Source organism: Astatotilapia calliptera, chromosome 6, assembly GCF_964374335.1.
Source record: "Astatotilapia calliptera chromosome 6, fAstCal68.1, whole genome shotgun sequence".
Lineage (NCBI taxonomy): Eukaryota > Metazoa > Chordata > Actinopteri > Cichliformes > Cichlidae > Astatotilapia > Astatotilapia calliptera.
The window spans coordinates 39,474,516-39,490,231 of NC_137427.1; positions in this window are offsets into that span (position 1 = coordinate 39,474,516).

Sequence of the window (15,716 nt, forward strand, 5' to 3'; positions counted from 1 at the left end):
CATGTAAAATCATTCACTGTTGCAGGGAGAAGAAGCAAGTCTTGCTATTGGAAAAAAAGAAAAAAACTTTGTTAACATTAGAATACCTTTAAATTAGGTTCATGTGAAGTTATATTTAGGTTAAGGATAATGCACACTTAGGGGCCAAGTTTATGTTCATGTATGTTGTATGTTTAGCTTATTGTAAGTTTAGGTAAAGATTAGTTTCTGTTTTATGTGATGTCAGAGTCAAAGTTAGAATAAGATGGCTCTGATTTTCTCTGCATTGAATAAATGTTACTGCATATTACTGCAAGAATAAATGAATCACACTGATCTGAGCCCTATACCATGACGCAAGTTCAACATATCCAGTTCACTTACCCAAACATTGGCAATCAGGATAAGCAGTCACATGAAGCTGGTTATCAACAGTTTCCCCAGCGTGTTCACATCAAATGGCTGGCATTGGGTGCATCTGACCAATCACAAAGGAACCTTTCACAGATCATATGACTCTTCTTCCACAGCAAAGTTTTCCTTATTAGTGACAGCTAATGCATCAAATGGTACCAAAATTCTCTAAACATCATAGAAATATGCCAGTCAAATGCAACACTGTTGAAAAGAAAAACTAATTAAAATGCCATAGAAAATCTTTTAGTTGATCTGGTGATTTAGTGCATGCAATAAGCATTTTAATTCCATTTAATAGTTTTATCACTGAGTGTGACGGTTCCACATTTTACGTAAACAAGTCAACTAAGGCATTTGTTTGATCACTTAGATATAAAAAGCTTGATTTATATAAATATATTATGTTTATAGTTATAAAATGATTCATTTTTGTTGAATCAAGTAAAATTCAGATCAGATCGATGTGTGTTCACCCAATGAGAAGTGATTACTTTCAGCACTGTGATTCTTTCATTACTAACTAACTCCACACCCTGGAAAAAATTAAATTCAAAGCAAGCAGGAAAGTTGGATAGCTGGTAAACTAACACATCTTCTGAGCTACCAGTTGTGGAACTACTTTTTTACATCCTTAATAGCAAGGGTAAGTACTGTAGGTCTCTGAAGGCAGTGAGTCCTATAATTTCAGTCTTAACATTTCTGCCACACTGAGACAATCTTTACACATACCTACACAATGAAAAAACTACTAGAAAATATTGGAACATGTCTGGTTAGTTGCAGATATATGCATGTTTTGTTGAAAACTGTAGTAGGCAGAACGAGCATGGTTAATCTCTTCTTCCTAACTTTTCAATGTAAAAAGTATTAGAGAAAAAAACAGGACCTTCTAATTAAGTTGTTGTTTGTAATAGTTTGCATAGTAGTGTTTTTTTTTTTTGGGGGGGGGGGGGGGAGTGCATTTAATCTGGAGTCAGCACATTAGTCTTGCTGTAGGTATTGTATGTTGTATGTTTTCCCTTTTCTGACTGGTTAACATCATTAAACAACTGCATCAAGGTTGAAATTAGTGTTTCTTGTTTTTTTTTACAGTAGAATTTTTTAAATATTCTTGTCCTTACCAGGAGTACATAACAAAATAAAGGAGTCCCCTTCGTCTGCTTGTTGGAACCTGCTCTTTAATCCACAGTAAGTTTTCACATATTTCACATTTATGTATTCAGTGTCATGCGGCCCACAGACTGACCCAACAGATGGATAATTAGCGCTTCATCACATGGGACTCGGAACATAAATACACTGTGGGGAGACACTCTATAATACAAAAAACAGACCCGTTTACAGTGTGCAGTGATCACATTAGTCAAAACGAAGTGGACTTTAAGGCACTGTACAGACTGGCAGCTGTGAATACACCCATATTAATCTATGTTTTATGTTCTAATCTATGTTCATTTTGGTATCTTAATGTTTCTGTCAATGGGAACTGACTTCACACTTAAGACTCTGTCTGAAGTGGACTCTAGAGGAACTGCTATTTTTGTCACTTTGTGTTGGTTTAAACATGTCAGATATACTCATTTATTCGTTTTTTTGTACCTCTTAAAGTACGATCTTCAAAGTCTTTATGTAATCATCAGAAACACTGTTAAATTATCTATGATGAAACATGAAAAGATAAAATATTCACATTTTGTTTTCACTTTATAAAAAGTATGACATGGATAGATGCATTGTTGTCAGAGGCAATAAGATAACAAGGAAAACAATGATGTCTGTCAGGTGACGAAAAGACAGTCATGGGAGATTTCAAAGTACAATAAACTAATTTGTTGGTCAAAACCCAGGAGACACATAAGTAGAGTGAATGAAAGACATGCCTAAAAAATATCACCTGACTTTGAAAATTAACTTTCCTAAAGGCCAACTCCTACTCTTTATTGTATCCTTCATTTATTGATGAAGGAAGTTTTTTAGTCACGAGTCTGAATACCACATGACTGAAATTGTGAAAGTGGGAAGAACAGATGAGATAAAAAAAAGAGAAGAAAAAAATAGGAAAAAGACCAGCTGACCTCATCATTTTGACAGTGAAGACTACTGTTTACCTTCCATTTCTCACAGAAAGTCAAGCACTAGTCCTGAGCATGACCTTTACTCATTTATTTGCCAAAATGGAACCTATCTTTGAAAGGAACCTAACAGTATCTTTGGGTATGTTTCTGTTTTGATGTTTAGATATGAAAACAGTATGTCACACCCAACTTCCAGCTTTATGGTCCAGAATAAATAATTGATGCATTGTGTTTATTTATTTGCAGGATATAATGGTGCTGTTCAGTTAAACTCTCCTAGTCTCAGCTAAGCATAAAACTGACAAATCAGGCCTAACAAAATTAAAAGTCAAAATAAGACTCTTTGTACAACTCTTTATAAAAAAAAAAATATTGGACCGTCATTTATTTTTCAACAGGACAATGACCACTAGACTGTATAAGGGCTACTTGACCAAGGCGGAGAGTGATGGAAGTGCTGTGCCAATTCTAGCACAGCAATTAGTCACCTGACCTAAACCCAATCAAGATGGTTTGGGACTAAATGGACCGCAGAGTAAAGGCAAAAGCATCAACAAGTGTTCAGGAACTCCTTGAAGACTGTTGGAAAACCCACTTCAGGTGACTACCTCATGAAGCTCATCAAAAGAAGACCAAGGAATCTAAAATATAAGACATGTTTTGAGTTATTTCACACATTTTTGTTTACTACACGATTCCATATGTGTTTATTCATAGTTTTGATGCCTTTAGTGAAAATGAAGGCTGCTAGTGTAACCCCTGGTCAGCTTCTCTTTCCAGCGCTGTGTGAATAAAACTCTCTGGACTCGAAGTGGGTAGAGCTCAGGCGTGATTTATTCCCCTGCAATAACATGGGACATGAATAACCATGGGTTTCAGCAACAGGATTCCGCCCAAACACAGCGAAAGCTTCATTGCTACTAACGATAGGCTTAGGGGGTAGCCCGTTTACCAGTAGCAGACTTCCGCTGCGGATTTTCAAAATAAAAGTTCCAAAATAAACCCATGGTTGCGATCCCAAGTTTAACAGGAATTTAACAACAACAAAACCATATCCATTCTTTTACATCGTTACACTAGCAAGCCTTTAGTGATGAAAGTATAGAAAAACCATTAAATGAGAAGGCGTGTCCTAACTTTTGACTTGTAGTGTATTTTCCGCACATTATTTAATTATGGCAGAATGCAAAAGCATATACACTGTTGTTGCTATCATCTCTGACTTGCTGTTTTGTATCACGTCTAAAATACATTCTTTTCTGACAGGACCAACCAACAATCAATTTGCATTTAAATTTAGATTTTCATTTTTGAATGAAAAACCATCGCAGTGCCATGCTTTCATGTTCAGAAACATTACTCAGCAATAAACATAAAATGAAAGCATCACTTTTTTCTGATGTATCTTGCCTTTTCAGTGTGCACAACCGCTGTTGTTATATTTATAGACACCGTGATCAATGCAAAGCACGCATAGTGTAGAAAGCTGTAAGTGAATGAACTTCCATTAGCACTGCACCCCCTGGTGGATACACAAGACATTACCACTGGTTTTCATAAATGCTGCTTGGCACCAGTAGCGGTTTTAGATACGGGCGACACGGGCAGTTACCCAGGGCGGCATCGTGGTGGGGGGCGGCATCACGGGCATCGGCAAAAAAAATAAAAATGCTAGTACTCATGCTGCCTCGACGTCAGCCAGCGCATATTGGGAATGGCATAGGCACCGATCGGTTTTCTATCGCCCATTTGCTGGGAGTAAGGGCGCCTGCTGCTTGCGGCGCAGAGAGAAGGGGGTGGGGTGGCGGGGGATTTTCTGGTGCCCCAATGTACTGGAGCAGCATCTAATAACCAACTCGCAAAATAAAACAAAATAAAAACAAACCAACAAACACGAAAACACCAGATATCATGATACAGACTTATAATTTGCACCGATGTTTTTTCGAAATTCGAAAGAGTTGAGCGCGCACGGGCAGAAATGTTGAGAGCACGAGCAACACATTGTGAGCAAGCGCAAATGCAAAAACTGAGCGAGAGGGGCTGCTATTGTGTGTGTGTGTGTGTGTGTGTGTGTGTGTGTGTGTGTGTGTGTGTGTGTGTGTGTGTGTGTGTGTGTCTCCTCAAAATGCAACACTTGCACCTGCAATTTTTTTTTTACATGCGCTCATATTAGTGGCACAAAAATAACGCCATACCAAACCCCTATGGCATTTTGTGTGGGTGGTAATCTTGCATTGTAATTTTGTACTCTTGTACTCCCCCAGCATCATTTCTATATTATAGATTCAAAATGCACATTTTTGAGTAAATCAGAGTTGTTTTGTTTAATTTTTATTCCACATGACAGATGTTTGTAAGTTTTTAGAAGACTTTGTTTTTAATGGTTCAACTTTTGTCAGGGTCCCTTGGTGCTTGCTGTGCGACTTGCCATTTCCTGTGTGTTTTTGTGTTCTCTGTCTCCTCTCTCCCATTTCACAGTTTTTTCACACACCTGCTCATGATGACCTCATGACCTGCTTTATAAGGAAGCAGTAGGCAGTCAGTCTTCACTGCATCGTTGCATGAAAACAGTTAGTGAATCATGGTGCCAACTTTTGTTGTGTTTTAGTACTTATTGTGAAGGGTATTTTTGACCTGCCTGTCCCTGTGCTCAGGTTTATTTGGAGATTACTTCACAGTGGTGCAGCAGACTCGAATGAGGATTTTGGGAGAGAACTGGTTGTTTGTTTTGACTTTGTTGAAGTCTTGGGGAGACTGGACCTTCACAACTGCAATGACCTTTCTAAAATATGTTTCATTCACTGTACATAAATGCACTGTGGTTTGGAACCCTTACATCCTTCTTTGACTTAAGTCAATGTGACAGTTTTTGTCTACTTTTCAGATAAAACCTTTTATCTTAGAACTTATTTTTAGTTGATTTTAGACTATTTAAATAACACACCATATCCTGGGTCATGAGTTTGTTACAATTTCTGATGTATGTTACATTTTCTACATAGCTATTAAGCACCTACTTGAAACATTTATTTTTGGTGAAGATACAAAGTCCAGGTAGGACACTGTGGTAGTGGAGTTTGCTTGTTAATTTTTAAGCAAATGCATTTACTAATGCATTACTATCATGATTAGGCACAAAACTCACATGTGAAGATGTTTGGAGATGCTGAGACAAAACTGTGTGGAAGAATATGATTAATGATGAGATCAATATTTAGAACTTAGAACTTCATTTACTGTCATTGTACAGTTGCCTGCACAGCAAAATTAGCTAGCAAGACCGCATAGGTGCAAGAAAGTGATAAGTTTAAAAACAACAATATTAAAAAAACACACTATATACACAATGTATAAGTTAAAAGAAACATTGTAGGGGTGGATACAAGGGCATTATAATATAATAAGTAAGGGTGGAAGGGCCTTCGTCATTAAGGATAGTGGAACTATTGGGTAGGATGATAATTGCACACCTGCCAGGATATTGCACAAGACACTCACTCACACATACGCACGTACACACTCAGATTACCTAGGATCAAAGTAGTGTCAGTGTTCTTGTGCACTGAGAGTTCTGACAGCCGACGGGTAGAAGGTGTTCTTTGGTCTTCCATGAGTGTGACAAGTATGAAACTTGTCATTAGTGATGAATAATACATAAAAGGCTTTTTTTTTTCAATAAAATACCGAAAGATTAGATCTTATGAGCTCTGAATCATTGCTGTCAAGCTGTATTGCTAATAATGGCATGTGTATAACTTGCTTGTGTCGCTGCACTGATAGGAGCAGAAGGCATTGTATGTTTGGTGTTATCTAGTCTGTTATCAAGGCAGTACTGAAGGTAAAATCACATCTCTGAAGCATCATAAGGTTTGTTTTTTATGTGTTGTGTAATCAGTGAAATATTTTCAAGTTAAACATAAAAACTCAAACTGTGAGTATGATTTTGACATCAGTGTAACATTTTCAGAAGTCAGTGATCATATTTCCTTTGTAAATCTGGTGCATCGCTTCATATGCTGAGGTACAGGTGTGTTGTTACTATGGTAACCTGACCTACATGTAAAGGAAACAGAGAGAGATTTGTGTGATAGTTTTTTTTTAACAACTCTTATTAAAAACACACTTTAATGTGAATATGTTTTTGACTTTTATAATCGTGCTTCCAAAAGAGTGGGGACACTCCACAAAAATTTTAAACAAAATTATCTAAGTCCTACATTAACTGAAAAAAATCTAATGGTACCATCAATTATTGAACCTGAGAAGTTTTCATTGCTTTATGCAAAATAAATCCTAATGAATTGGTGCATGCAGCATATTTCACCTCTCCTTTTAACAGTCAGAAATATTTTTGGACCAGGGGAGATCAATTTTATCAGATTAGAGTGAGCAGAGAATTGATGAGAGTAATCAGTATCCCTATAAACAGTGAATGGAGAACCAGCTGGAGCTGATTAACATTAGCAGAGTCTGGAGGGGTCTCAGAACCATCTTGTTGTATAAGGAGCAGAGTTCTCTGTAAGGAACTCAAAGTGTACGGATTAGCTACAGTGATGTGAAAAGTGTTCTAACTAATTACAGACCGATCTCCAAACTCCCTCTTATATCCAAAATTCTGGAAAAAGTGGTTCTAAAACAACTTCAGACCTTCCTTGATACTAACGGTATCAATGAAAAATCTCAGTCTGGCTTTAAACCTCACCATAGTACTGAGACAACATTACTTAGGGTTTACTTGATGTGACTGCTGCCTTTGATATGGTCAACCACAACATTCCCATCTCAAAGACTGGAACATGTGGTTGGTCTTAAAGGCATAGTTTTATCTTGGTTCAAATCTTATCTCTCGGAGAGATCATTTTCCGTAGCCATGGGGCCGCACTCCTCGGCCTCTGCCCCTATTACTGTGGTGTGCCTCAAGGTACAGTGGGGCAAAAAAGTATTTAGTCAGCCACCGATTGTGCAAGTTCCCCCACCTAAAATGATGACAGAGGTCAGTAATTTGCACCAGAGGTACACTTCAACTGTGAGAGACAGAATGTGAAAAAAAAAAATCCATGAATCCACATGGTAGGATTTGTAAAGAATTTATTCGTAAATCAGGGTGGAAAATAAGTATTTGGTCAATAACAAAAATACAACTCAATACTTTGTAACATAACCTTTGTTGGCAATAACAGAGGTCAAACGTTTACTATAGGTCTTTACCAGGTTTGCACACACAGTAGCTGGTATTTTGGCCCATTCCTCCATGCAGATCTTCTCGAGAGCAGTGATGTTTTGGGGCTGTCGCCGAGCAACACGGACTTTCAACTCCCGCCACAGATTTTCTATGGGGTTGAGGTCTGGAGACTGGCTAGGCCACTCCAGGACTTTCAAATGCTTCTTACGGAGCCACTCCTTTGTTGCCCGGGCGGTGTGTTTTGGATCATTGTCATGTTGGAAGACCCAGCCTCGTTTCATCTTCAAAGTTCTCACTGATGGAAGGAGGTTTTGGCTCAAAATCTCACGATACATGGCCCCATTCATTCTGTCCTTAACACGGATCAGTCGTCCTTTCCCCTTGGCAGAAAAACAGCCCCATAGCATGATGTTTCCACCCCCACGCTTCACAGTAGGTATGGTGTTCTTGGGATGCAACTCAGTATTCTTCTTCCTCCAAACACGACGAGTTGAGTTTATACCAAAAAGTTCTACTTTGGTTTCATCTGACCACATGACATTCTCCCAATCCTCTGCTGTATCATCCATGTGCTCTCTGGCAAACTTCAGACGGGCCTGGACATGCACTGGCTTCAGCAGCGGAACACGTCTGGCACTGCGGGATTTGATTCCCTGCCGTTGTAGTGTGTTACTGATGGTGCCAGACGTGTTACTTTGGTCCCAGCTCTCTGCAGGTCATTCACCAGGTCCCCCCGTGTGGTTCTGGGATCTTTGCTCACCGTTCTCATGATCATTTTGACCCCACGGGATGAGATCTTGCGTGGAGCCCCAGATCGAGGGAGATTATCAGTGGTCTTGTATGTCTTCCATTTTCTGATGATTGCTCCCACAGTTGATTTTTTTCACACCAAGCTGCTTGCCTATTGTAGATTCACTCTTCCCAGTCTGGTGCAGGTCTACAATACTTTTCCTGGTGTCCTTCGAAAGCTCTTTGGTCTTGGCCATGGCGGAGTTTGGAGTCTGACTGTTTGAGGCTGTGGACAGGTGTCTTTTATACAGATGATGAGTTCAAACAGGTGCCATTCATACAGGTAACGAGTGGGGGACAGAAAAGCTTCTTACAGAAGACGTTACAGGTCTGTGAGAGCCAGAGATTTTCCTTGTTTGAGGTGACCAAATACTTATTTTCCACCCTGATTTACGAATAAATTCTTTACAAATCCTACCATGTGGATTCATGGATTTTTTTTCACATTCTGTCTCTCACAGTTGAAGTGTACCTCTGGTGCAAATTACTGACCTCTGTCATCATTTTAAGTGGGGGAACTTGCACAATCGGTGGCTGACTAAATACTTTTTTGCCCCACTGTACTAGAAATTGTGCTCACATCACACCATTTTTAGCCAACTTACATTGGCTCCCTGTTGAATATCGTATCAATTTCAAACTTCTCTTGCTTACCTTTAAAATTCTAAACAATTTGGCTCCCAGCTATCCATGCGAACTCCTCCATTTGTATATCCCTAATAGAGAACTTAGATCTTCCAATCAAATGCTCCTGACGCAACCGAGGTCTCGTCTGAAGTCCAGAGGTGATCGGGCCTTTGCTATCGTAGCACCCAGACTCAGGAATAATCTCCCTCCTTATATTCCCTTCTCCGAGTCCATCCAGTCTTTTAAATTGCATCTTAAAACTTATTTAGTCTGACTTTTGATTCAAACTATTTTGTTATTTTGTGGCTAGTTATGTTGTTTACCCATATTGTTTCCTGCCCTCCTTTTAACTGTTTTTTATTCGAACTGTCTTTTGCTATTGCTCTGACTGACTGTGAAGCACTTCAACTTTGTTGTATTATTATGTGCTATAGAAATAAATTATGATTTGATTTGAAGTGTTTGCCACCTTCTAGGGTTGCCACAAATGATTATTCTGATAGTCGACTAGTCACCGATTATTTTTGCGATTAGTCGACTAATCAGATCATGCATCCAGCTTATTGCACCAGCAGCATCTGCTCTTATATAACTATCATTAGCTTACAGCTTGAAGTGTTTAAGGTATGTGCTGACTAAAAATAAAGACAAGATGATAGTTTATTAAATTTTAATGAAATTTGCAGGTTGTTTTGGTGAAGTTTAATAAACTCAGCCGTCTGCTCTTTGCTATCTAAGATATAACAGGACACCGGAGTATATTCTCGAGCATCTCACACTTCTGATAATCAGCTGTCTGCTTGACATTTATTCTGCTGTGTAAAAACTAGAACTTTAATCTCAGCCAAACCAATTTACTCAGGAACAAATAAAATACTGAAAAAAGCCAAACAATAACATTTTTAAGTGACTTATATATCATGTTTAACCTGAGTAGAGAAAGACTGCGGTGGGTGTTCTCACGGCTCTAGTGAGCCATGAACCCCAGCTAGCTATCGAGCTGGTGGTTAACAGACGTCTCTGAAAACGTCGGAGTGCTTTTGAAAATATGTAGTGTCTTGATAAACTGAGCCGATATTTGAGGTTTACACAGCTACATTCTCGCCTGAAAATATGTTAAACGTTTATTTTGTGACCCAGAAAGAATAATAAGAGTAATATTAAAACTAACTAGCTGCCGCCATTGTTGGAAACTGAGCAGGGCCGCGCTATGAATTCTGGGACACAGCTTCATCTTCTTCGGGGTTTAACAGCAGCTGGCATCTTTGTACATGAAGTGCTGCCATCTTCTGTTTAAGTCTCTTATTACACTCTTCAATCCTGCTACTTATTCCTGCGTCTTTTGGGATCTTACAAACCTTCAAACGACGCGTCGACTATTAAATTAGTTGTTGACGATTTTGATAGTCGACGTAATCGTGACTAGTCGACTAATCATGGCAGCCCTAACACCTTCCTGATTTCCTATTTTAGTATGTTTGTCACATTTAAATGTTTCAATCATCAAACAAATTTACATTTTAGACAAAAATAAGTAAACACAAAATGCAAAATGTTTCTAAATAAAGGTCTTTATTGAGGGTGGGGCAAGGGTCTTCTGATGAGACAAAAGGTGAAGTTTTTGGAAGATGTGTGTCCCATTGCATCTGCTTAGACAGATTGGAATCCGAGGACATTGCTGAGAAGACCACAAGACTGGCTGTGGTTAAAGAGGGCTGACATCACTTGGCCTGCTAAGGCAGTCAGCTAACCGTGAGACACATGCCAAGGATTGATCAACCCACGGTGGGTCTACCTCAGCAGAGGATTCCAAAAGGGTAGAAAACCTAACACTAGAAATTTTATGATGATAAACCCAAACCCCGGTTGACTGGTACAGCTGTTTCAGGGCATTCTGGGGGCTGTGCAGTTAACCTTATGGCAGTGAAAACTAACGGAGGAATAAAAAAAATGTTCTGCTCTTCTTTCCTCTCTTTTTCTCTTCTCTGGGATACAGTGGGGAGGTAGAGCATACAACCCGATCCGGCAGGAAGGTGTGGGATGCCAGATTGGCTCTCAGCTCTCTTATCTTGTGTCTTTTGTCTTACTTCTCTCTTTATTGCCTTTTCTATCCCTTTAAAGAAGTGAGGCTCCTTAAATATCAAAGAGGTAAGTATTACTTCTCATTTTGCAGTGAATTGATAGAAGAAAATAAATTGTGGAAATTAAACAGAATATAGTGGAAGAGAAATAACAATTTAACATAAACCAGTGACACACTCCGGGGCCTGATCAGCCCTGGCAGGGCCTCCTGGATCAGAGTGTCTAGTGATAATGATCGAAACACCCAATGAATCCAAAGTCCGCTACTGATGATGTGTCCCAAAATTTCAATACTATAATCTAGATCAGATCTCTAATCCCTATGCCTAACCAAGGAAGGTAAAAAGAAACCAAAAGAACAGTTTGTGGCAAAAGACAGAAACACCCTGTGAGGTTGAGGCACACGATGTGTCCCTCTGGTAAAGTTAAAGTTAGGAGAGAGTATGACCATGCAGCGTTTCAAGCTTGGAAGTACAGACAGTCCTTTGAGTTTGAGTCTGTAAAAAGTGACAAAAACATTAGCATCCGGTGTACACTCTGAGTGGGAAGAAAACTTCTTTCTTCTTTGAAATGAAACTTCAATTCTGAAGGAGCACCTAACAAGCTGGCACAGGAATGTGAAATTCACAGAGAAACCCGTGGATCCCCCCACTGACATGACCTCCAACACTTAGGGCTATCACACTTAGGGCTGTGTGATATGATGAAATATATCGGATAACAAAATGAAAACATCTATTGTTGCCGCAAACCGGTCCCCACCACAGACTCAAACATGGCAAACCTCTTCTACCACCTACGCAAGAGTTACGTGAAAGAGTATGGAGAGTGTTTACAGATCAGAAGCAAAAAAGAGCCGTCAGGTGCTCAAAATAAACTTTCGACTCAAACGTTAGAACAGTGTTTTCCTCGCCGCACGCCACGTAATAAATACTCACAAAAAATGGCAGCCCTTACAACTTGTATCTAAAAATATATAGTTTCATGCATCGGTCAAAACACTCGACTCCAGGTACACGATAGCTCAAAAAAATTCACACAACTCGAGTTGCCCAAGATTCACAGAATTTAGAGAAAAAACACTATTTTGTGATATATATGGTTATCGGGATGAGAAATGTCTTATATGAGATGGTTATGAGATTTTGGTCCTATCGCAGAACCGGAGTCCCACGCCTGCTGAACAGGTGAAAATAGACGTAAGAGTTACAGAACTTAGTGCCGCTGAATGTTTGATTTTATTTCTTTATTTCTTTATTTCTGTTGTCAAATTTGCAATAAAGAAATTAGAGCTCTTTTCTTTCCGATTCAGAGATGGTCTTTCCCTTTTCACGTAAATGTCCTCCTTGACTCTGCGCTCAAACCAGCGTTCCTTCCTGTCCAGGATGTGTCCTCATCACTGAAAGTCCTGGCCTGACGAGGTAGGTCTTCTGTGTTGTGCTATCTGCTTCTTCCAAGGTTGTTTGGTTTCCCCGATGTATAAATCCTGGGAATCCTCCTGGCACTTAACAGCGTACACTATGTTACTCCATTTGTGTCGGGGGACCCGATCCTTGGGGTGGACCAATTTTTGGCACAGCGTGTTTTGGGGTTTAAAAGCCACAGAGACCTGGTGTTTAGATAAAATGCGTCTCAGCTGTTCCGATACTCCTGACACGTACAGGATCACTACAGGTTTTCACATAGGCAGCGGTTGTCCTTCTCTCCTGGATCGGCTGGAGCTTTCTTTAGGAGCCTTCCCAGCTTTGACAAAAGTCCAGCTGGGATAACCACATTTACTCAGGGCCTTCTTGATGTGATGTTCTTCTGCCTCCCTGTCCGCTGTGTCAGTGGGGATGGTGTTTGCTCTGTGTTGTAGTGTCCTGATGACACCCAGTTTATGCTCCAGTGGATGATGAGAGTCAAACCTTAAATACTGATCCGTATGTGTAGGTTTATGGTACACATCAGCTTTTAGATGTCCCCCATTACTGATGGAAGTCTCATAGTCTAAGAAGGCTAACCTGCCACTGTTCATATCCTCCCTGGTGAATTTGATGTGTCGGTCCACTGAGTTAATGTGATCCGTGAATTGTGGTACGTCCTGAGATTTGATTTTCACCCAGGAGTCATCCACATACCTGAACCAATGGCTTGGTGGTGTTCCAGGGTAGGATAGCAAACCCTTCTTTTCCACTTCTTCCATGTACAAGTTGGCCACAATGGGTGAAACTGGGGAACCCATGGCACACCCATGTTTCTGCCTGTAGTACTGACCCTTGTATGTGAAGTAGGTTGATGCTGAAGGTGGTCCTGTTGCTGAGGTTGGGGTCATCGTGTAATCTCTTACGAACTATCTCCAACGCTTCCGTGACTGGGATGCAAGTGAAGAGAGACCTAACATCGTACGAGACCATAGTTTCATCTGCCTCCATAATGACATCTCTCACCTTCTCAACAAAATCCAGGGTGCTCTAGTTGTGGTGTTCAGAGCTGCCTACCAGCGGGTTGAGGATCAAAGCCACAATCTTGGAGATGTTATAGGTGATCATACAGGTCATACAGGTCTTAAAGGTGCACCCTCTTTGTGTATCTTGTAATACTAACTCTTCTGTATTTTTCATTTTTGTTGTTGTTGTTTTTGTGACACGATATTGTCCGAGTGGCAGCACTTATGGTTTAGGAGAATACTGCAACAGCGGATATAAATGGCTGCATCTGTGTGACAATAATGGTGCAGCCGTGAGCGAAGAGACCAGTGTGGAGGGTATATTTGCACCTTACCATTACTAATGTTAAGAAACTTTGCAGATATGTCGCCAAAGGTTTTATTGTTCTTAATTGTAGAGCTAAATTTGCATTGCTAAATAAATAAGTGAGATTAACCACAGTACTTTTAAAACAGCCTTCGTAGCCTCGCTGTGACGTAATCACCCTTTAAACACGGCCTGCAAAGGAAGTGGGCCTAAATTGGGACACAGCTAGCAAGTGTAGCGGTACAGGCCAGGTTGGGTTTTTTTCAACAATATATATTACTTATTTTATTTGGCTGCGGGCTTTTCTCTATTGATATTGGCTATTTGGATCAATGGATTTTTGCAAAGTTTATGATCTAATGCTGCATTCCATTTGAACTGGGAATGTGTGTGTTTGTGTCTGCCTGAGTACGCATGTGTGTGGTGGAGGTGGGAGCCAGGGCACTATATGCGACTATAAAATTGTTTAAATTACATATGGACAGTTAAATAAGCTTCCCCGTAATATCCCTCAGAGCTGTCTCCATCTTTTTTTTTTAAATATGTGAAAGTAGTAGTTTTATACTTTTCTTTTATATCATGGTGTGGGTGGCTGTAGCTCAGGTGGCAGAGCAGGTCAGCCACTAATCAGAAGGTTGGTGGTTCGATCCCAGGCTGCCTCCTGGCTGAATGCCAAATATCCTTGGGCAAGATACTAACCCCATGTTTGCCTACTGGTGGTGGTCAGAGGGCCCGGTGGCACCAGTGTCCGGCAGCCTCGCCTCTGTCAGTGTGCCCCAGGGCAGCTGTGGCTACAGTGTGCTTACCATCGCCAGTGTGTGAATGGGTGAATGACTGAATGTAGTGTGAAGCGCTTTGGGGTCCTTAGGGACTAGAAAAGCGCTATACAAATGCAGGCCATTTACCATCATGCATATGTGCAACATCCGTGTTTACACATGCAGATTAATAGGTTTTTCAGAAATTTACTACAGAAAATATAACAAATGTAAAATCTTAAATTATTCCATGTATCTATTTATTGAATAAATGAACGACATTCAGCACTTTAGGTATGCCTATGTGATCAACATAGTGGGCCTTGTATAAGAACTGCCACACCAGCAGCTAAGAGTGATGGGGATTTGGTGTTGAGTACATAATTGGTAAAAAAAAAAAGAAGAAGAATAAATATATCAGAGCAGCGTAGGCAGAGGGTGCGCATTCGCTGTCTGCTCTACTCCAGGGTCTTGTCCGTCTGCCTGCTCTGTTGTCAGATGGAGGTAGTGTACAAAGTATGTACAAAACGGGTCTGTGGGCCACTCGTGCTCATCTTCTTGTTGGTTTGTGAGCCAGCCAAAAGAGAGCGAAGTTAACATACCATCAGCTGAGGTGAAACCATATTAAAAACTATTAAAAATATCCAACTACAGTCTCTGGTTTTCAAGTATTATTATTATTATTATTATTATTATTATTATTATTATTATTATTATTATTATTATTATTATTATTATTATTATTATCATCATTGTTTAAAGTTTTTATTGCGGTTATCCTGTTCTTGTGAACTAGCCTATGATACAGCCACTTGTCTGACCAATCAACTTGGCAATTGCTTATGCTTAATAATTTCCCCTCAACTATAAATCAGTGACTTTTCAGTTGTGGCCACATAGATTGTACCACTGTGAGAGGGGTGCTACAGAATAGTCTAAATGATAGCAGCTTTAATTTGTTCAACTATAAATCAATGATTTTTCAACCTGATGTGGTGATCTGGCCAACTATAAATAGATCAACAAGCAATAATAACGGGATAACTATAAATCAGTATTATTCCAATGT